Raw genomic sequence first — 24,290 nt, 5'->3', positions numbered from 1 at the left:
GATCCGCGCCTGCGTGCGGGCAGCGTCTCTTCCTTGACCCGACTTCACCATGTTCAAAATTCGGCAAACAACCCCCCCCCCAAAAAAAACAAACAACCGTGTATAAAGTTTGCTATTGGTCGCTCCGCGTCTTACGACCACAGCGCGCACGGTGGTCCGCTGCGACGACGGCTTGGCCGGGGAGCAAACCCAAACACGGTTTTGCGCTTTAAGAGCGCAGCGCCGCATTTTTAAGATCCGCAAAATGACTCACTGGCCGGCCGGGTGGGTGGGTGGTTGGGGTCGGCCCCCTTTAGTCGAGCCAGCGAGCCTCTACGTAGGTTACAATGTCACCGATTTCGTTTCTTCTCTGTCTTTTCGGGCTGAACCTTACGCGCAAATTTTAAGAAAGGGGTTTCGCTCCAACGGCCACCCACGCCGCATTACTCGCGCCAGCTGCGCGCCTCCGTCATGTGATGTTGAAGCATAGCCGCGCGGCAGCCAGCGAACATACCGGGGGGGGGGGGGGGAGCGTGCCGTAAAGTTACACGGGGGGGAGGGGGAAGGGGGGCGAGAGAGAGAGAGAGAGAAATGTCAATAAAGCTGCAAGTGGGTCAGATTTGCAGCGAACAATCACTGGCCACATACGAGGTCCCCCCACCTCTGGTTCTGCGGGATTACTCGCTCGGTTCTGTATTCGGCCGCCAGGCTGTGTGGCGGCGGTTTTATCAGTTTGCGCTAATCTCGACAGCGCTCGGGCCGGACTGGAAGCGCAGCGACCCGCGGACGCTCTCGCAGAGCTCCGTATGGATTTGACGTCGGCGCACGTCGCTTGATGTTTTCAGGTCGGCTGCTGGCCGGTTTCGAAAATGGGGGAGCCCAGTGGCCCGAGACACCCGGTAAAGTAAGTATGTCGCCGAGAGCACCCTCTTTTTTTTCTTTTTTTTTGGGGGGGGGGGTAACTATTATTTTGATGACGACAACAGCCTGGCTAAAAACAAGACAAAACGTTAGCTTAGCGTGCTAGCGAAGCCGGGCGCATAGCACACGAGTATGTTGGCTGTGTCTCCCAACGGAAACGTCCATGAAATTGTCACCGTTTTCACAAAGTCGGCACAAGGCTCGCCGGTGTACCTCCTGACCCGGATAACTTATGCGAGACCGGGTTGGGTGTAATTTCGAAAGCTATGCGAGACGCTAAATGTCGTGAGCCCTTTAGCCACCTTATGTGCTAGCTTCTTCTGTGTTAGCTCTTCTGGTCGGTCAAGCCAGCTTGTAACATGGCTATCGTCGCTTCACCCTGCGGGACGCTAGCGAACGGTGCTAGCTAGCTACGGGGAGAGGCGGTCTTCTATTTACAGGGACGAAGGGAGACGTTAATTGCCGCTTTCAATGGCTAACAAAACCCATACGACCTGCCACAAAATGTATGGCGTTTCCCAAACGTAGCACGCTACGCGGGGGGGTCATTTTAAGTGGCAAACGCTTGAAACGCGTTTAGCACAGTTAGGCGTTATAATTTAAAGATGGCCTACAAGTATTGTCAGTTGACGTTAGCCTAGCCTAGTTAGCTTAGCAGGTTTATCCTTACTTTGTGGTAAACCCGAGTTGCAATTAAAACTCGTGTAGCTGTTGCCGTTTTGCTCACTTCTTGGCCACGAATACACAGCGTGCAACGTGAAACGTTTAATTCTCACTAAAATATTACAAACGCTCGGTGCTTTGCTGGGCAATGTAAGCCCCACTCATTTTACCAGCCAGGCAAGATTCATCCGACTTTTAAAAGGCCATATTTGGCCCTCCTCCTCTAGTACAGGCCATGCTTGGTGTCCTTATTTATTTCAGATCCTTCGTTTGGTGGTCATGTTATCCACATTAATATGGACATTTTCACTGTGCAAGTCAGCCACTGCCCCGCAGAGCACACGTTTTTATTCTGTGTTGACCAGGTTATGAGGTCCCCTCACATCTAATGATGGAAGTCCGTTGTGCTCGGCTAGCTTGGAGTGCATCCATGTTTCTCCTTCGTCCAGGAGAGCACTGGGTTGCCGACCATTACAGAGCAATAGTTAACTCATCTGTGTTGGTTATGTTTTGTCTTCATGCGTATTTGTGAGCGGTGGGGTATCGCACCACGCGAGATCATTAACCCTAATTGACCCAGAAAAGGTAATGTGTTAAGAAATACAACGGTCTCTCCAACATTGCTGCAAAAAATGTAGCGCAGCAATCTCAAGAGAAGAAGGCGTTTGTTCAGTTGTGTAAGAAGAGGATGTGTATACTTCCACATGCCTTGTGCAAAGACTTGACAAATCACAATGCATGTGTGTATACCATTATTCCCGAGTATGATGCTCGATTTTCTGCATCCCAAGCGAATCAAATATGCATTAATTTGATTTTAATTCGTTTGGGAGAGGGGTTGGATAAGGTTGACCAAAAGCTGTTTTAGGCAAAGGTACCTCTGTGTCTCATACATTGTAACTCTCTTTTTTAAATTTTTTATCACTTTCCTTTTTCTCAGGTGTGACATCACTTTGGAGGGCTCACTTCACTGAATTGGATTATTTTTGTCCGGCAGCCTATATAGGCCTACTAACCTAAGACATATTGCTCAATGGACACTTTGCTGAAGTCAGAGATCAGGTATTGGACCATTTCAGATTTTTAAAAATACATTTCACATAAAGCATGTCAAGAGCTATAATTCGACACTATTAATTTCAGATTTAATTTCACTTTGCTTTCCAAGTCCTCGTGTCATATTTTTGTTGCCTGTGCTGATGGCTGTCTTTATCAGATGTTTTTGTTCCTTATCTTATAGCAAAGCCTTCTTTGTTTTTTCCTTTGTGGTGGGTTGAAAATAAAGACTATGCGCCACAAAAGAATTTACTTAACTCTCATTTGTAATGACATACTTAAATGCACAACCAAATCCAAAGCCATAACAGGAGCATTTGCACTAAGTGATATTACAGTGAAATGTACTACAGTAGTGGTGGTAGTAGTAGTACTATTCTCATACAGAACAGTCACCATCTAATAGCATAGTTGAACTTTGAAGCTGTAGTGGGTGCATTCATAGTATGTGATTGTATTTTAGTGAAACGGCCACAGGGATAGTACTACAGTTGTGGTAGTAGTGTCATTCTTGGGTAGAATAACCGCCATCTAACAGCAGAGCTTTCACAAGATGTGGTTAAAAAGTACATAATTATAGAGGCAATCTGTTTAACATTTAACATAAATAATTTGTGAAATATAACTGTGCCAAAATGACACATTAATCTGCTCAATGTTAGGTTTTATAAGTGATGCAGTATTTATGTTGTCTTTATTTAGTCTTGTTATTTACATTGATGAGCAAGTATATTCACGGGTGTGTTAAAACTGGAAGCGCATGAATAGGTTTGCTCTATATGTCACTTTAAGGAGTAAAGGGCTCTGTAATTCACCTAGGCTATTAATCAGCATCAGCAGCAACAGTCTTGTAATGACGGCTATTTGTTAAAGCCCTTCTCATGTCACTGAATGTCATGTCAGTTTAGCTTTTGAAGGTCACAGGAAAAGAAAAAAAATTACATCCTTAAGGAATATGTGACCCAATTGTTGCCTGGCACCCATTTTGTAGCTTAGCCGAAGGAAAACAGTGACAGTCTCATAGAACAAAGGCTTGGAGAGAAAAAAACCTGTAATACTCAGGGCATTTATTGGTCCTACAATCACATCTTAATATTCCTTAGTACTTTTTAAAGTGTTGTCTCAGCCTTTTTCTCAATTGGGGACTCTGTCTCACTGCCCTATTAACTCTGCAGTCATCTGTACAGAGTTCTATCAAGCTTACATAAGGATAACATCTTATCCTACTAGAGCTGCTATGCTGAAGACTTTTTGTTTAACATGCTGACACCCATGGGCATCATGGTAATTGTAGGAGTATTTGAGCGATCGTAATTCCAGTGATCCGTTCAAAATGAAATCGTGACTACGTTTGCATGCGCTGTAAAATCTCATCAGTATTCAGAATACTTAAGTATCCCGTCCTTGAGTTGACACATGGAAACATCATGTTCCATTTTCAGCAACCTGGATAAACTCGCATTGCTGTTATGACTAACTCTATTAACACATATATATCCCTCTCACACTTTTCGGGTGGTGTGTGTCACACAACAATGGCAGCACCCAACTAAGGCAATGTAAACTTTATTTACCTGTATTTAATTACAATAATACATACATGCGTGTAAATTGATGTCAAAATATGTCGACTGTGTGGGGTGTCCGAGAAGCGTAGTGGTCTATTCCGTTGCCTACCAGCACGGGGATCACTGGTTCGAATCCCCGTATTACTGCCGGCTTGGTCGGGCGTCCCTACAGACACAGTTGGCCATGTCTGTGGTTGGGAAGCCAGATGTGGGTATGGGTCCTGGTCGCTGCACTAGCGCTTCCTCTGGTCAGTCAGGGCACCTATTCGGGGGGAGGGGGAACTGGGGGGAATAACGTGATCCTCCCACATGCTACGTCCCCTTGCCGAAAGTCCTCACCGTCAGGTGAAAAGAAGTGGCTGGCGACTCCACATGTATCGGAGGAAGCATGTGGTAGTCTGCAGCCCTCTCCAGATCGGCAGATAGGGTGGAGCAGTGACCAGGACAGCTTGGAAAATAGGGTAATTGGCCAAGTACAATTGGGAAAAAAAAAATGTCAACAATGTTATTGAGTAGTTGGTCAACAATCTCTGAAAGTAATCTTCTGGGCACAAAAGTTATTCCGCTGTTTTGTATATATATGCAAGGAGGCTGCACTGCTGAAAATTCAATTGTTTATACACTTGCCAATAAAAACACCAGTTAATGGTGGTCAGTCATCATTTTTTGTTTATCAAAGAAAGTTGAATCAGTTCATCTGGATACGTTTATTGACAGATATGTTTCATCACTCATCTAAGTGACCCCTTCAGTCTAAATCAAAGGTTGAATCAGTTCATCTGGATAAAACGTTTATTGACCGATACGTTTCATCACTCATCTAAGCGACCTCTTCAGTCTGAACTGACTGCAGTGCGCCAGCCGATAGAAAAGAGAAGGACAACAACTGTCTAAGCGTAAACCAGTGGTGATTCCATATGTGGCAGGAGCGTCAGAAAAGTTGAGATGTGTATTTTCCAAACACCGCGTCTCGGTTGCGTTCAAACCCCAAAACACGCTGCGCCAGAAATTGGTGCACATTCTTGATAGGGAGGAACGCTGGTTTGAATGGGGAATCAAGAGGCCATCTATGTTAAGAGAGAACGACCATCTCTGAACCGGGGGGGCAGCTAATAGTACATCTGTCGCTGTCTTACAATGCTGTGATTGCAAACATTCCCAAATCCTCTGTGAATAGTACAGATGGCCATTGAAACTGTAGTTAATGGTCACGCCCATATTTGCATATGAAACTGCTCGTTGGTTTCGGTCATTATGCAACTATTGTTTAGATTGAAGGGGTCACTTAGATGAGTGATGAAACGTATCTGTCAATAAACATTGTGTCCAGATGAACTGCTTCAACTTTCTTTGTCTTTACCTGGATTATTGGGCATGCATAAAGACATCAGTCTAAACTGACTGCAGGTATCCCCACCCTTATAAACAATACAGTTGCATAACGACCGAAACCAACCATCAGTTTCATATGTAAATAAGGCCGTGATCATTGCATATGAAACTGATCTTTGGTTTCGGTTGTTATGCCATTGTATTTTTTATAAGGGTGGGGATACCTGCAGTCAGTTTAGACTGAAGAGGTCACTTAGACATTTGGTGTTGTGCACCTGGAACGCTTGGAGGTCGGAAATTGGAAATTCCAACTGGGAAATTCCGACCTTGGACTTGGAATGGAATGCAGCATAAACCATCACGATTTTCATGATATAAGATAAATGAAGGCGAATTACTTTCATTCGTTCTAAAGCAATAAAACTTATGTGATGGTTTATTCATGTTATGTAACAATACCCGAGTGGAGGGAGGCTATACTTACAATAACGATACAGAGTCGAGGCCGAAAGTTTAATGGGTCTTGACTGTCTTAACGGTGTGACCTCTACAGGCATAAACAATCCAACAACAATGTGCTTTCTGAACAGTCCAACTTAGTAGAGCACCGATTGCATATTCAAATACACCACATCCCCCTTTTCTAGATTAGGATGTGGTCCATGCATTACATTTAACATATTTAACAATAAACATTATCAAATCTTTGGTCATTCTCATTTGAACTCATTTATTCATACACACTGTAGACAAAATACAATGCAATAACGTGATCTAAAAAAATGACACACTACCATGAACACACATTACACTGTAAACAATGACATCGCTTTCATTCTTTTTTTTTTTAATATATATAAGAGTTTAAACTTGGTGAGACCTTTAATTTAAGTGTCCATAACATAGTCTGTATCTGGTAGGGAATCTTACCGCTCTACCACTTTTGGTGTGATATGCAGGAGAGTTGTGTGTACTCACTAGAGGGTTTGCAGTGGTGGGTCGGCTGACCTGGGTGTCTGGGGAAGTGTTACCTCTGAATGATCGTCAGGGTCCGTGTCTGTGCACAGACTCGGGTGCATCTTCCTCAGATGGCGCCTGTTCCTCCTGAGTGTCTTTCCTGCAGGTGTCTGCATGGTGTACGAACGTGGTTCGTCTCTCTTGTGCATCGCTACGTCAAGCTGCCATCCACACCTCGTTTGTATGTGTACGGTGGATGCCGGGGCCAGCTCTGGCAGTGGCTTGGTGTCTTGGTTGTAGTAGCGCTGCTGACGAGACTGCAGATCCTGGAGTCTGCTGTAGCACGGCACTGGAGCATGGGAGTGTACTCCGCAGGACTCTTCCCTTCAAACATCTGTCCAGGTGAGTCATTCAGGCCTGTTACTGGTGTGTTTCTCAACGACAGCAGCACCAGATGTGGACCGTACCTGTTTGTTGCACTTTCTTCAGTGCATGTTTCATAGTCTTTATGGTCCTTACCGCAAGTCCATTCAACTGTGGATATCCTGGGCTGGAGTGTGTGAGCTTGAACTCCCATCATGCAACGAATGACTTCATCTCGTAGCTGGCAAATGGAACGTCACACACGAGCTCTTTTGGGATACCATGCCTGGCAAAGACAGACTTCATTTTCTGGATTACTGAGTGAGCTGTTTTATCAGGTACGTAGCACTTCAGGATACTTTGTCAGGTAATTCACTAATAACAGATATGACTGACCTTTCAGCTCGAAGATGTCTGCTCCAACTTTCATCCATGGCAGTTCTGGAACTTTATGCATGATGAGTGCCTCCTTCTGGTGTTGTGGCTGTAGCTGTTGACATGGCTGACACTTCTCCACCATCATCTCTGTCACGTGCCATTCCAGGCCAGTAAAGAACTCTTCTTGCTTTGGCCTTTGTTCGCTGAACTCCCTGGTGAGCTAGATGTAGCTTCTTTAAGATGACTGTTTTGAAGCTCTGGGGTATGATGAACTTGTCTCCGACCATCACGATGTTGTTCTGTAGGCTGATGTTGTGTCGCATTGGCCAGTAGCTGTGAGGGCTTCTGTTCATGCTGCTTCGTTTCTGTGGCCATCCTTTCTTGTTTCTCTCACACAGACTTTGTAGCACACTGACTGCTGCAGTTGCCTCTTTCAGCTGGCTGAGTGTCTCTGCGCCCAGTGCGTCTGTGGCTTCCATGACATACACAACCTTCTCATCACAGGAGTTCCCGTTGACATCTTCTGCCTCTCCACTCACTGTTGCATGGGACAGTGTGTCAGTGATATACATGTACTTGCCTGGTGTGTATGTGATGTTCAGATCATGCCTTTGCGGTTGTTGGACCATTTGCTGCAGTCGTGCTGGTGCTTTGGTCAGTGGCTTCTGCACAATGATCTCCAGAGGCTTGTTGTCTGACTGGACCGTCACTGTCTTGCCGTAGATGTATTGATGAAACCTTTTGGCTGCGAAGACCATGGCGAGCAGTTCTTTCTCTATTTGAGCGTATCTTTGTTTAGTCTCAGTGAGTGCTTGCGATGCATAGCACAGAGGTTGACCTTCTTGCAGAAGACACGCTCCCAGCCTGTCTTTCGATGAGTCTGCCTGTATTGTAGTTGTAAAACCTCAGTACAGGTGCTTGTGTGAGGGTAGCTTTCAGATTCTCCATTGCTGCGTTGTGATGTGGGCTCCACTGCCACATAGCGTCCTTCCTGAGTAGCTGTCTGAGAGGTACTCTCAACAAGATTTCATTTGGGATGTATCGTGCTAAGTACTTTGTCATTCCAAGCAGCTGCGTTGCAGGCCTTGTTTGCCCTCTGGGGGTGGCATGTCGTCGATTGCTTTCACCTTTGTATCATCAGCTCTCAGTCCCTCTGGTGTGATGATGTGCCCCATTTGTTGTGTTGACTTTGAACTGGATCTTGTATTTGTTGAACTTCACATTGGCTGCATTTGCTCTCTCCATTACCTTGTGTAAGATCTCAGTGTGCTCCTGATCTGATGATGCGGCAATGATCATGTCGTTGGCTATGATGTGTACACCCTGGATGTCACCGAAGGTCTCACAGTTCTTCTACTGGAACACCTCACTCGCAGACTTGATGCCGAATGGGAGTCTTTGGAAACGGAACTGGCCCTACGGTGTGTTGAAGGTGCAGTTTAAAGATGGCTCATCCAGCTTGATCTGCCAGTATCCATATTTCTCATCAAGGATGACAAAGATGGATTTTCCTGCTAGCTTGCTGCACACATCTTCTGGGGTGGGAATGGGGTAGTGCTGACGTTTTACAGCCTCGTTCAGGTCACGAGGGTCTAAGCAAACCCTTAGTGTACCATTCTTCTTCTCTGTGATGACCAAACTGTTCACCCACTGTTGGTTCTTTGACAACTGTTATCTCTTTTCTCAAGGTCTTGTTGTGTGTCTTTCAGTTTGTCAATGACAGAGAGAGGAATGTTCCTGCAACCATGGCCCACAAGCATAATGGATGGATCAACATGTATGTGATGGACTCCTGGGAACTCACCCAGCCCTGTGAAGGCTGCTGGATACATCTCAACCAACTCCTCTTTGGTGGCTGGAGACTTTGTGGTGAGCGCCTCAACCTCTTCACCAGCTGAAGATCTTCACATGCTTCTCTGCCCATGATCAGTGTGTGTGCCTTACTCAGTACATAGAACTGCAGTGTAGCTGTGGCTTTGGTGGTCTTGCATTTCAGTGACACAACGCTGTTTGGGGTCAGGCAAGCACCACCAAACGCAGCTAACACTGTCAATGTAGGCTGTAGCTGAATGGAACCTGGCATCTGCCTGACAATGGACAGAGGTAGCACGTTTGCTTCAGCACCTGTGTCAAGCTTGTATACCACCCACTGTCCTTCGTTTGGTCTAACTGCGCACACTTCAGCACTCTACTGTTCCTATGTACAAGGAATGCACTTCACTCTGTTGTTTTAAGTCTGTTCTAAACTTGCTTTTGTCGTTGCTTGCTGCCCTACATACTTTGTTAAAATGGTTGCTTTTCCCGCATTTGTGGCAGACAGCTCCATAGGCTGGGCACTGGGGCGGCTCATGGCTCCTTCCACACCTTTGTCAGTCTGCTATTGCTGGTTTTTTTTTGCTGCTCTTGTTCCAGGCGCCCTGCTGTTCTCGCTATAGCTTCCACTTGAGCATTAAAGACGATATGCACATTATGTACATTCTGCATTGCTTGTATGTGCGTCTTGGCTAGCTCTGTTGCTGTGCATATTTCTATGGCTCTGTGTAGCGATAGGTCATTTTCACGTAGCAGTCTCTTTTAGATGTGGATTCATTATGCTAAATACTAGCCTGTCTCTGAGCATATCATTTTCACTTGGGCCAAACTCAGTCTTTGCTTTTCTGTCGCAGTCTCATGATGAATCTGTCTACAGAAGTCCCTTCTGTCATCAGATGTGACCAGAATTGATTACGCTCGAACATATTTTTTTATGGGCAGCAGTAGCTTCGGAACGCTGTGAGAACGTCACTCCATCATCTCATTCTCTTCATAAACCAGGCTAACGGTGAGTGTGTTGTACAAGTCCAACGCTTCTTCGCCGATGGTGTGAAGCAGAATGGTGATTTTAACCTCATCTTTGTCACATGCTCCTGATGCGGTCATGTATAACTGAAAGTGCTGTTCCCATCTGTGCCAGTTTTCTGCTAGGCTGCCAGTAATTATCAGTGGTGACAGTGGCTTGAATGGCTTCATCTTTCTGTGAGTTGTTAGCTTGTCTGACAGGACACTTTACTTTGCCTGACAGGACACTTTACTTTGCCTATTTCTCCGTAACTCCGTTTTCTGACACCATGTTATGTTATGTTTTATTTACATTATGTAACAATACCCGAGTGGACGAAGGTTATATTTACAATAACGATAGAGTTGAGGCTGAAAGTTTTTTTCCCCCTCAAAACTTTATTGATAACATTCAGACTTAAATCAAGGGTTTAAAGAACAAAAATAATAAAAAGAGGAAACAGATTGCCAGGGAAATCAGTTATATAAAAATAAAAGAGGGATCGGGCAAGAAGCTTTTTACAATCGATAGAAGCAAAATAATACATAGGAGGAAAAAAATAAAGGTGCACAGATTTATGCTCCAAATGTCTGCTAGTCTGCTAGCCGACATAAGAAATTGTGTCATATACACGACAGCCCTGGGAGACACAAAAAGTGTCTCTCATGACGTCAAAATTGTCGAGAGACATCTGTCTGCTAGCCGACATTTGGGCCTAATAGTTAAGTAGCATTAGTTGATAATTTTACATGATTCAAATATTGTTTGGGTCTTTGTTTTTTTCTGTTTTTCAGCTTAACTAGAGAATTGTAATAGAGGTTAATATCAATTAGAAATAAGGTAAAGTTTGGTTTTCTATTAGTCCATTTCATTTTATATAAACTTAGCAAAAAAAGTAAGGAAATTTGTGTTTGGTAGATTATTTCTTTGTTGTAACAATGCTTCTCGGCAATAAATCTTACATCAGGCAACTGATTGTCAGCACCTGGGGTACCAGAAGCTCAAAACAAGAGTCAATAGCAACAGCAAAATAAGCTGTTTGGCACTGGCAGAGAAGATTTGGCAAATGTTTCATGGGTGCAACCCACATTCTCAGCTCTGCTGCTCATCCCACAAATGCATGTTCCTTACAAATGTGGCACCATTTAAAAGGGAAATAAACGGGCTTTCCAAAATTTATTGCCAAGAAGCACTGTTACAACAAAGAAATAATCTACCAAACACAAATTTCCTTACTTTTTGTGCTAAGTATATATGGAATTTACCAAAAATCATAAACATTTGGATTAAAAAGCTAACATTTTTGTCCATTGAGTTATTTTCAAAATAAATTAAAATATCCCTACCATAAAGCATGACCATTTTGACTTGTTTTCCTAGATAGAAAGTTTTGCACATTAATCCAAAATATTTTGGACTACATACAATGGAAAAATAAATGAGAAATTGTTTCTTTGTTCAAACCACAGGAGTCACAAGAATAATATTCAGTTTAAACCTTCCCAGAACATGCTTTACAGGATATATTCTCTGTAAAATTTTAAATGACACCTTTCATTTTACTGTAAATACAATATTTGTCTGATATTCTCCATGCCTTTTTTCAATTCAAGTCACCATAAATAGAAGACCAGAACATTTGCGTAACGGCAATATTATTCTCTACAAGGTTATTCGGAATTTGTTTATTACTACATTTTTTATTTAGGACACCTAAATCACCAATGAAGATATTCCCTCTCCAATCTAAGGACTGAGTTGTATCATCATGAGTTTTTCAGAACTCGTAAAGCACCTTTCGGAATAGCATCAAACACTAATACATATACTTTCAGTGTAACAGGTAATTCAAACTTTTTCAGAAATTCACCATAAGACAATAATACCCCATCTTTATTTAAAAGTTGCTGAACTTGAATGATATTGTTGTCAAACCATTTCTGGATTAACATAGTTTTGTGTTTAAACGGAATATCTTTGTTGTTCCATATGTAATGTCTGTGTGGATAGAAGTTGTGCTTTTAGGCCAAGGTCCATGCTAATAGTGCCTGTTTGTGAAAATGAGCTAGTTTGATAGGTAATTTGTCTATGGAGTAGTAACATTTAAGAAGAAATTCAATCACACCTACCAACATTACTAAATACGTATTTGGGAAAGATGTTCCATATGCTATTTTTGTTATTTAAAAATTTTATAAGCCAATTTAATTTATTTAAAGCTATTGTTTTTGCCCTGTGATGGCCTGTCGAGGGTGTCTCCCCGCCCGCTGCCCAATGACTGCTAGGATAGGCTCCAGCATCCCCGCGACCCTGACAGCAGGATAAGTGGTTTGGATAATGGAGGGATGGATGTTAGATTATGAAACACTTAAGACTTCCAGGGCCCCATTATTTTTTCTGTTGTACAAAATCGCTCTTTTTAAGTAGTGAGGTTTATTCTTCCAGATAAAATTGATTAATTGTGAATTTAGTACTTTATACATTTCAGTTGGTATATTTAAAGAAAGTGATGTATATACAGACCTTGAAAGGGCTTCAGCCTTTGATAAGAGAATTCTTAAATATCTGGATAACCATATACTGAGCCTGCTTTTGGTTTGGATAATAATTGGGTCAAAATTCAATTTTGTATGTATTTTTTTCATCATTGCAAAGTGATCCCCAAATATGAGACAGTATCTTTTACCTCTGTCATGTATATGAGACAAATTTACAAGCTTCAAGTGGGAAAAGGACAGATTTCTTGGCATTCGTCTTCAGACCAAATACAACAGAGAAATGTTCAATTCACCATAATGCTTTCAGGATTTCATCTTTGTTCCCTTAAAAATAATTAAGTATCACCTGCCAGCTGACAAATTTAAAATTTTCTCCCAAAAGCTGAAATCCCTTGAAAATTGCTCATTTTGGTATGGGATGTTATTACTTGAGTGACCAACAAAAATAGAAATGGGGAGACTGGACAGCCTTGTTTTTAAACCCCTTTCAATTGAAATCGTTGTGTAGTTCCATGAGCCGGTTTTACTGAGCTTTTGTTTCCATTGTATAGTGTTTTGACTGCATTAAAAAAAAATCACAGAAACCAAGAAATTTTATTACTTTAAAAAAAAGGTAGTAGTATTAAAGGCATTATAGAAGTCAATGAATAGTACAAAGCTCTCATCCAATATGAGGTGGTTGTAATCAGTCATATCCAGAATTAATCTAATGTTGTTGTGAATACTCCTACCATGCATAAAGCCAGTTTGTTCTTCATCAATTATTTCTTCTAATCCTGTTTTTAAGTCTTCTACCAAGAATTAAAGCAAATATTTTACAGTCATTATTTAGTAAAGTAATGGGTCTCCAGTTATCTATATGTAGCTTGTTTTTATTGGGTTTGCGAATTAGTGCAATAACTCCTTGTAATAACTCCTTGTTTAAATGATGCAGGTTGTTCTTTTTCTCTTAATGATTCATTAATGAGGGAAGGAATGGAGCTAGCTCTTCACTGAAGGCCTTATAGAATTCACTGGTAAGACCATCATTTCCAAGGGCACGGTTATCTTTAAGACCTTTGACACTTTCCTTGATTTCAGCAATAGTGATCTGATCATCACACAAAGCTTTAAAGGGGTTATCAACTTTCTTGACATTACTGGAGACTTCTAGAAATGATTGGATTTTATATGGGCATGGGTGAATAGATGGATACAATGTTTGATAAAAGCAGGCGATATAATGTGAAATATCATCAGGATTCTCATTGGTTACATTAATAAAAATTTTGTTAACCAAGGACGTCTCTTTTCTAAATTGGAAAAAATACTTAGTAGTTTTTTTCACCATGTTCCATTCATTTAAGTCTTGACCTTATAAAAGCTTCTCTTGCTTTCTCCTCATGGATATTATCTATGAGGTTATTATCTATCACGTCTGTGATTTAGATAATTCTAATACCTCATTTAATAGCTCTGTCTTTTTAGAAAAATCCAGGATTTTTGTAATTATTTGTTTTTCTTTTTGTTTTGAGCAATTTTTTCCCTAATGAAATAGCCAAATTTCTCATTTCAAACTTAATTAATTCCCAATATAATCCCACTTTGTTGAGTACACTCACTTGTCTCCAATATTTCCTAATGATTTTATGAGATTCTTGTTTAAAGTATTAATTTTCTGGTAATGAATTTAAGTTTATAGTAGTTTCTATTTATTGTTTTAGTGCTTAAAGCATTCATATTTATCTTATTTGAGATTGCTTTATGGTCAGTTAACACAACTGGATCGATAGAGACTTCCTTAATCTTGTCAGTAATGTAGTTACTGATAAGCCAGAAATCGCTTTGAGTGGCTGTTGCAGCTAGAAAAGCACTATATAAAATGCAGCTTGATTTGATTTAAATCAATTCTGGACTATTTTGAGAGATCTGAGTAGCTCCAAGTAAATATTCTTTGGTCTGGGTTTTTGTGATGCCAGTATATATAAGATCTAAATGGAAACATACACTATTAACAGAATCGTTTGTTTTTGGTGGCCATCTCTCAATTGTTTGATTAAAAGTGGTATTGAAGGAACCTCCCCTAATAACTTTTTAGCAAAAGGGAATTTTGATATTAATTTGGTTGATCTTCATTTCCAGAGTTAAAAATAGGGCAGTGTTGAATTGTTTATTATTACTAACATTAGTATTTATAAGGACAAACTGAATTTGAGAAATATCCATAAGCAAAATAATCCACCTTCTTTCACCATCAACCTCATGTTTTAGAATGCGACCTTTTGAAATTACCTAGAAGCACAGCGACCCCTGCTGACCGACTGCTACCATGAGAAAACCAAATCTCTCTTCCCCACTGCCTCCTCCAAAATTTCATATCTTACGAAGTGGAATGTGTTTCTTGAAACAAAATAAAAATCTGCATTTTTCCCTGCACAATATAGAAAGATAGATTTCCTCTTCAATATGTTACATAATCCCCTGGCATTGAATGAGAACGTGTTACGTTCCCCTGGTGAAACTCCTCACTGTCAGGTGAAAAGTGGCTGGTGACTCCACATGTATCGGAAGAAGCATGTGGTAGTCTGCAGCCCTCCCTGGATTGGCAGAGGGGGTGGAGCAGCGAACAGGACGGCTCAGAAGATTGGGGTAATTGGCCAAGTACAATTGGGGAGAAAAGGCCACAAAAAAAAAAGACAAACCGTTAATCGCGATTATTTGTATGACAATTAATGGTCAACTAAAATTCCATGATCATGAAAGCCATAAGCTCAGGTTGGACGGTTTGGAGACAAAGCAAAAGAGGCAAGATTGAGATGGTTTGAACATGTGTGGAGGAAAGATGCTGGGTATATTGGGAGAAAGATGCTGCATATGGAGCTGCCAGGGAAGAGGAAAAGAGGAAGGCCAAACAGCAGCTTTATGGATGTGGTGAGGGAGGATATGCAGGTGGCTGGTGTGACAGAGGAAGATGCAGAGGACAGGAAGAGATGGAAACGGATGATCCGCTGTGGCGACCCCTAATGGGAGCAGCCGAAAGTAGTAGTAGTATGATCATCAGCCCTTATAGGTACATACAGCTGAGTATCATCAGCATAGCAGTGGAAATTTATTCCATAGCTGCGTGTAATTTGCCCAAGAGGTGAAACATAAAAAGAAAAATAGAGGGTCAAGAACAGAGCCCTGAGGTAAACCATATTTAACATCAGAGAATTTTGATGTAATATTACTATAGCAGACACATAGTGTTCTTCCAGATAAGTAGGACTTAAGCCAAGAAAGGGCTAAGTCAAAGACACCAAAATTACAATTTAATCTGTCTAATACTATACAGTGATCAATGGTGTCAAAGGCTGCACTGAGGTCCAGTAGTAGAAGCACAGAATTGGAATTGGAGTCCATGGCTAGTAAAAGATTGTTTACCACTCTGGTCAGAGCAGTTTCAGTGGAATGACAGGCCCTGAAAGCCGATTGAAAAGGTTCATATAGATGGGGTTTTTTTCTATATGGGTCGAAAGTTGTTGATACACTACTCTCTTTAGTACTTTAGAAAAGAATGGAAGATTAGAGACTGGTCGAGGGTTATTAAGAGACCCTGGATCGTGGGTTTTTTTTTTAAGTAGAGGTTTAACCACAGCTGTCTTAAAACTGCTAGGAACAATGCCAGTAGTAAGTGATAAATTAACAATGTTTAGCATTTAGGTCCCAGAAAAGGCCAGAGGTCTTCAAAACGTTTGCTGGTAAAGGGTCAAGTAGGTGAGTAGTTGGTTTAGAAGCTGACACGAGCTTAGTCAAAGTATCAAGAAAGATAGTCCCTGTTATTACAGCTTTTGAGACTATCAGTGACTCACTGTATAGATATGAATTTGGTTAGACAGGATCTGCAGGAGCCGCTGGAGTTGAAGAGCAAGTTCTCATCAACCTTATTGTAGAAAAAGTCTAGGAACTCATGGGCCATGAATGGTGAGCAGCTAATAGACGGCTGCTTTTTAGTAAGTTTAAATACAGTGTCAAAGAAAAATCTGGGGTTATGTTTATTAATATTGATTGAGAGAGATACGTTGCTTTTGCAGCAGGTAAAACAATCTTTTTTTAAATATATTTTTGCAGCTGATAATAAAGCACGCTTGTATTTCAGTAAACACTCATGCCACGATAGGTATAAAAAAAAACTTCCAATTTTGATTTTCGCCATTTACGTTACAGTCTACTGCAGGCCATTTAAGAGCGCGTGTCTCATCGTTAAACCAGGGTGTAGGCCTCTTTAGTTGCCTAGCTCTGGTAGTGAAGGGTGCACCTGAATCAAGGAGACTAGAGAGGGCCACATTTAAGTCACTACTGAAATTTTCAACAGTCAATCACTACAGTGAAAGGAACCAAGACTTCAGGCAGTTGCTGGCCAAATGCAGCTACAGTGGAAGGACCAATGTGGAGAGTGGCAATTACATCGGTGCTGACATTAACTGGACAGACCAATAATGCTTCAAATTTGATGAGGCAATGATCTGACATAGTAGGTGTGGTTGGCAAGACATCCAGATCAGAAACGGCTATCCCTTTTTAGGGGTGGGCAATCTTATCCAGAAAGGGCCAGTGTGGGTGAAGGTTTTTGTTCCAACCAAGCAGTTACTCACCTGATCTCACTAACCAGGCAGTAGAGTCTTTGCTGAGGAACTTGATAAGAAGACAGTGTGTAATTGTTTGGTTGGAACAAAAACCTTCACCCACATTGGCCTTTCTGGAGAAGACTGCCCACCGCTGCTTTAGATAAAACCAAATCAAGGGTGTTACCACTGCAATGAGTTAACTCTTTAACAAACTGGGCCAACCCAAAAGTATCAGCTACTGCCAGAAAGGCAGTAGTTGATACTTTTGGTTGATACTTAGAGGATCAGCAGCCTTATTCAGATGAATATTGAAATCACCTAGAATTAGAATCTCATGAGAATGGGTAACGAGGCCTGAGACAAATTCTCCAACTTAAGAGACAGTAAAAGCCATGAGGCTGATAGAGTATCACAATTTGGACTGAGCCGTGTCTGTTCATGGCTGAGGGAGATGGACCAAGAACAAGAGCCCCAAAAGACTGGAATTTAGATTCAAGTCTAGAAGTAAAATTGAAAATAGATTTATATATTAAGGCAACACCCCCACCTTGTTTGTTTGCCCGAGCTACATGGGCATAAGTATAGTCGGGTGGGGAAGCTTCATTTAAGGGAATTAAAACATTTGGTTTCAGCCATGTTTCACATAACCCAATCATATCGAAACTATGTTCAAGAATCAGATCATTTATTAGTAAGGCTTTGGTAGACAATGACCTGACATTTATGAAACCAAATTTAAGCATCTTGTGGAAGTGATCAGTAGTAGGCAGAACTTTAGAGCTACCAATATGTGAAATATTAATTGGAATTAGACACCTTGTTGAAAATTTTGACAGCCAACGCGTTGGATGATATGTGGTCACATTTTTGATAACAGATGTTTGGTTCTGTAGACTATTTGGTACTTGTTGCACATTTCACCACCACCAGTGGTAGGTATAATTATTAGATTATTGTGAGTCACACATTTAGTAGAGGAGAGCTTGGGAGCAATACAGCAAGCAGGGTAGGGAGACTGTCTCAGTGTTATAGACCAAGCTGTCAGTCTGATAATCTACACTATGAGAAATTCCCTGAATAATATTAAAATATTTGACTCCCCATCCACACTAGATTTAAACCTAGCAGGCTGTCTAATCGCCTGCAACCTGCTGAATGATAAGTCCCTAGTGTCAAACTAAACGTAAACAGCTATCAATATTACTAGACAAAAGAGCGGGGCCGTCCCCAGTAGGGTGAATGCCATCCGCTTTCAGCAGGTGGGCGGTCCCAGAAAGGCCAGTTATCAACAAAGCCGAATCCCTGCTCATTAAAGTAACGAGCCAGCCAGCGGTTCATTGAGGTGAGCCTACAGTACATCTCATCATTACCCCTCACAGGTAAGGGACCAGAGACAATCAATGCCGACACATCTTTCTGGCAAACTCAAACGTTCTAACAAGGCTGGCTTTTGAGCTCTCTGATTGCTTCATCCTAGCGTTATTGGTGCCGACACGAATAACAATGTTGCTCAAAATAGTGGTGCTGTGTGCCTGGGTTCCCTGACTCTCCCTCCGTGATGCCAGCATCCTAAGATTATCCTCTATGTCGGAGACTCTGGCCCCGGGTAAACAGTGAACCAAGGCTGGTGATAATCTAATATAGCGGGTAATGGAGTCTCCCATCACTAGCATACGTTGCTTTACTCTGTCAACAGGAACGGGAGAAGCACGCTGGCCGCTAGGACTGCCAACAGGGCTGGTGAGTGGTGAAAACCGGTATGCAGTCGGGAGAGGTGACTGCAGACCAGGCCACACGACCGGCGGCTTGCTCTTGCGAGCCTCCCCATGCCGGTAAACGGAGACAAACTCGGCCGTATCTGCCGACGAGGCTGAGCTAGTGCTAACAATAGCGGGTTTGCTGTCAGGCCCGAGGCTAAGGCTATCTGGAGTGCCCGTCACATCTAACGTAATCCTAGCTGAAAGAAGCTGCTCTAACTCACGGACACGTGTCTCTAATAGAGACAACCTAACTACGGAGCATCGCCACAACCCATCGTTTTAACGAGGCTGCTTTGACTGCGAATGTAATAGAGCTAACTGCTAAGCTAGGCTAAGCTCAAAGCTGTTAACAAACTAGGAAGGAGAAGCTGCCGACTAAACACGAGTCCCAAGGGCAAGAAAACGAGAGAATCTAGCGATAAGTGAGCCAAGCACAGATAATAGCTTAATCAGAACAAAATGAAGAGGTTAGGGCAGAATAAAGAGAAGAGATAAGAAAATAAAAGTTATCGATCTCACGAAGGCGGAAACAGCTAGCAGTGACGTCCACGGACCAACACCAAAGGAGGAGCGTCCACCAGCCTGACGGACGTTACCGTGCACAGAGAGCTTCACGTTACCACTGTTGGTGCCAAGATGTATTACAAGAGAAGGAGGGAAAAAAAACATAGTTGATACCCGGTAGTTGGTAACTTTGTTACTTAAGTTGACATATAAGTTAGATTTAAGATATTTGCAACTTACATAAACTTTAACCAAGATATTAGTGAGGGAAAAGCCGAAGTGTCGCTCACACCAGCGCCATCTTGGCCTCAGGCTGAAAGTTGAACGGGTGTTGGCTGTCTAACGGTGTGTCATCTACAGGCATAAGCAATCCAACAACGATGTGCTTCATGAATAGCCCAACTTAGTGGAGCACCGAGTGCTTATTCAAATACACCACGAAAGCAGTTTAACGATGGGAAATGTTTCATTGTAGCTACTGAGATGATTGCCAGCTGTGACTGATTAACCCTACTCTTGAAATTGTATTTTTATAGCGGGGTTTTATCGACGTCTGTGGCACTTCCGCGTCTCATCTCCCTTATTATGTCAGTGAAATATAGCGGCGAGGTGAGTCAAGCGAAATATTCTTGGTTCATCCAGTGTTCCTCCTGTGCTGAGATCAGCAGTGAAATATTTCGGGCCAGTGGGTATCGGTGTTGCCTCACAGCAAGAAGGTCCTGGGTTCGAACCCTAGGCCGTCCCAGGTCATTTCTGTGTGGAGTTTGTATGTGGGTTTACGCCGGGTGCTCCGGTTTCCTCCCACCATCGAAGACCGGGTTAATACTCCCGTCACTGCCCTTGACCGAGGCATGGCATAAAGAATTGGAGTTTCCCCCCCCCAACTGCTCCTCCCAGTTACAGGGCAAGGGCGGGTTAAATGCAGAGGACGCATTTCCCCACGGGGATCAAAGTATATCTCATTGTATGGGTTAGTTTCATATTACGTCACATGTCACGTGACGGCAACACATCCGCCATTGCGCTCACTGCGCGATGCTAAACGTTTTCTAAACAGAGTGGACAGAATGTGTTTCAAGGTTTGATTCATACAGAACAGCTATCGTGGTTCGATATTCTAACAATGGTTAATTTCTGCGCCGTTTCCGTGGTTCGAATCTGATCCTTTGCGCCGTTAGGCCAGAACTTTGTACAGTTTCTTTTGCAAGCTGTTTTTCGAAGCGTGGCTCACAACCGCAATGTTTTATTTCCGTACGTTTGTCCGATTTTCGCTTAAAAAGTCGTTCTTTTACACACAGATCGACCATGAGAACTTTAGCGTAAACGTTGGTTGCCTAAGGTCTGGCTGTCCTCCAAGATGGCGGACGAACAGGTCACGTGATTGAGGATAACGCATACACGAGTACATAATGGACACTTGTCACCGCCCGAGCTAAATAAACGTGCGCTTGCGTGCAGCGACAGAGAGCAGCGTTGGTCGGGTGAGCTAGAAAGTGAGTGAAGAGAGAGCGGCGATAGCGACAACAAACGTTTTTCGAAAGTTTTTAATCGCCGCAATCACAAGCGGTTCTTGATCATATAGACATAACTGCAAAAAAAAGAGGCTGATGGGTCCAGTACTTTGCGGGATTAGCCGCTGACGCACACACACACACACACACACGATAATCCCCTCCTCCACAGTTGATGTAGAGTTAACCGCTCACTCGCGCAACTTCAAAAAAATAATAAAAAATACAGCCACAATATTATCAGTGCACTTCGGAGCCGTAGTATGGACATGGTGAGAAAAAAAATGCTGCGTTCCTCGCAATACCTTTTTCACCAGTGAAGAAGAAAAAGAAGCCAACTTCCGGCGGGTTTCTGCGTTTTCGTCATCGTAAGAAGAAGCTAACTTCCGGCTGGTTTCTGCGTTTTCGTCATCGTAAGAAGAAGCTAACTTCCGGCTGGTTTCTGCGTTTTCGTCATCGTAAGAAGAAGCTAACTTCCGGCTGGTTTCTGCGTTTTCGTCATCGTAAGAAGAAGCTAACTTCCGGCTGGTTTCTACGTTTTCGTCATCATAAGAAGAAGCTAACTTCCGGCTGGTTTCTGCGTTCACTGTCAGTATCATCATCATCATCGTCGCCAGATCGTTCGCCGTTACGTAGGCGGTGTTCATTTGACGATTTATTTATTTGAATACTTTTCATCATATATATCATACTTCTGCGTTCCCTCGCAATACTTTCGGGTACAGTCGCCAGTGTCTTCCGAGTCGAAACATCCATGGAGCCTCACATTGAGTTTTCTTTTCAGCTTGGACTCAAATATAAAGATCGCGACAGTGTTCGGTTACAGGCATGGTTATCACATTAGACAACTGAAGAGAATTCTTCCTGCGAGAGGATGTTACCTTCACTCTGCAAGTGTTAAATCAAAGCATTTCTAACTGAATAGTGAGCCGGCTATGGAGAGCAGTGTTGCAAAACTTACTGTATTTACATTAACATTTAGCAGACACATACAGTTACGTTAACATTAAGCAGATAAATCGTTAAAATGAACACCGCCTACCCAACGCTGAATGATCCAATGATGATAATGATGAAGGCAGAAACCAGCCGAAAGTTAGCTTCGTCGTCTTCACTGGTGAACAAGGTATTACCAGTGTTGAAAAATTTACTGTTACATTAACATTTAGCAGACACTTTTATCCAAAGCGACTTCATACAAATAGTTTGATAAATAGTTAAAATTAACACTGCCTACCCAACGCTGAATGATCTGATGACGATGATGATGAACGCAGAAACCAGCCGGAAGTTAGGTTCTTCTTCTTTACTGGTGAAAAAGGTATTGCGAGGGAACGCAATAGTTTTGTGAACGCGATAGTGCACCGCCTTCAATTCAATAAGAGAAATGTGCGGGTGGTGGCCCAGATAGCATCCGGATGTGGGCCACTTCAGGCAATGATGCAGCACTGATGGCCTTCGTCTGGCCCTGACAAAATGAATGTGAGCCTGAAGTGGCCCACATGTATAATAGCAAAGATGAGGTGCTCTTGGCAACATGTAACCTGGATGTGACCCTGAAGTGGCCAGTTTGGTAAATGGTGAATATGGCCCAAATATGGGCCACCTTTGGCAAATATTGAGCACATGCGGCATTGCTATGGCTTGGTTCTGGCCCAGATCTGGCAAACAGGAGCGGCCCCCCAAGTGCCGTCATTCCACATAGTATGTGGGCTGGATGAAGTGTCGGATGTGGGATGGGTCCGGGCCACAGCAATTTTGCTATCTGGGTTCCCTCCCCCAGTACTTTCCTGGCCTAGTACCAAACAAAACTCTCAGAACCATACATTTAAGTGTGAACCGCCTCGCCCTGACATCCTGGTGGTTTTGAATTTTGGACTACTACCAATGAGCCATATCCCAGACAAATTTGGTTTACTATCAAGATAAGCAGATATGTAAAAATCTCAGCCAGACAGAATATATCTTTCTGTAAACTTTGATTAGACCTCTTGTATAGAATTACATAATAACAATGTGAACACATTAACATCATAGCAGATATTATTGTAAGTTTCACAACCACTGCTGTGTCACCCACTGCCTGTTACAACATACGTTAAGCTATTGACTTATACACCAGCAATTTAAAGTATCAAAAGTGACATTTGTTTGAATGTAAATATTCAGAATTGTTGCTTTGAGTCTCTTGTGGTAACACTATTGTGTTTTTGTGCAATAGTGCTACCACACTTTTTTTTGCACATGGTCTCTCGACTGGGTGCCACTCTTTGACAATGCAAAGCAGATATTGCAAGAGAGACATACAAAAATGCAATGACTAGATTTAAACACGAAGCTTGTTTGATTTTTATCCCAAGACTGAACAGGATTATGGCATTTTTTACAGAGTGCCTCAGTGTTTTGCATTTATAAAGCACTTGTGATCATTCTGCTGTGTGGCAGTTAGTATACTAAGATTTTGTCATGTTATCTTATTGATATATAGACCTAATCCATGGATCCTAGTTGGCACCTTTGTATTATAGTTTCATTCTGATTTACTCTCTCATGCCTAAATCCCCACCATGTGTTGCCATTTTCTTTCTATAAATTAGCATATTCTGAAGACGATTCTCAATTTTCCATCAATTGTCCCAAAAATCATATGATGGGAGGAAATGCATAAACTCAATTTATATTGCAAGGCTGCTATCCCATTACTGTGTGGTCAAATTCAAAACTTGTCAGTTAGTCAAGGCAGTATTAAAAAGCAATTATGTTAAACATTTCGGAAAACAATTTCCACTCCTTTCGAATCTAATATTCATGAAATTTTGAATTAATCATTAAATTATGCAACATTGATAAAATTGTCTACAATTGCTGTTCATGATATTTTGCTGATCTGGTATGCCCTCATTTGAAACAATTAGTTTTTAGTATTGTGTTCAACAGCAAACAACACATGGCCAACTATGAGCTAATCAAAAATGGACCAATTGAATATTGCTTTTTCTCAGTGGTCATATTTATCAGGAGTAAAAGCAACCCTTATCAATTTCACAGGAAATGTACAGACAGAGGGCTTTCAGTCATTTTTCCTATAAACTTATCATTATGATTTTGTTGTGTAAACTCATTCATGGGTAAGTTTACAAAGAGTAGGCCTACAAAACACTTGAAAACATATCCCCCATAGTTGGCCATAGTTGGCAATATGTTTTGCTACTTCCTAGGAGACAAAATCTTATTTTTTTTTAATATTAATCCTCTCACATTGCAGGGCCCAGCAGTAGAAACTGTCTTCTTAACACCGCTGGATTTTGGGGTGCATACTGTATGTTTTGCCAGGAAGTTGGTGGGCATCTAATAGCATATAGAAACTATTCCAGAAACAAGCTGACACCCAGCAAG

General features: G+C 42.1%; 1 long non-coding RNA gene across 1 annotated transcript; it reads left to right on the top strand.

The window, feature by feature from the left end:
* Nucleotides 1–786: 786 nt before the first annotated feature.
* Nucleotides 787–24,192, top strand: LOC130117551 (uncharacterized). The gene is made up of 3 exons (XR_008810691.1): nucleotides 787–883; nucleotides 2,504–2,625; nucleotides 24,160–24,192. It is a non-coding gene; the product is annotated as an uncharacterized LOC130117551 (long non-coding RNA).
* Nucleotides 24,193–24,290: the final 98 nt, after the last annotated feature.

The sequence above is a fragment of the Lampris incognitus genome, chromosome 9 (assembly GCF_029633865.1).
Source record: "Lampris incognitus isolate fLamInc1 chromosome 9, fLamInc1.hap2, whole genome shotgun sequence".
Taxonomy (NCBI): Eukaryota; Metazoa; Chordata; class Actinopteri; order Lampriformes; family Lampridae; genus Lampris; species Lampris incognitus.
The sequence above is the reverse complement of the archived record's forward strand: the minus strand, read 5'-3'. Positions and strand labels throughout refer to the sequence as shown.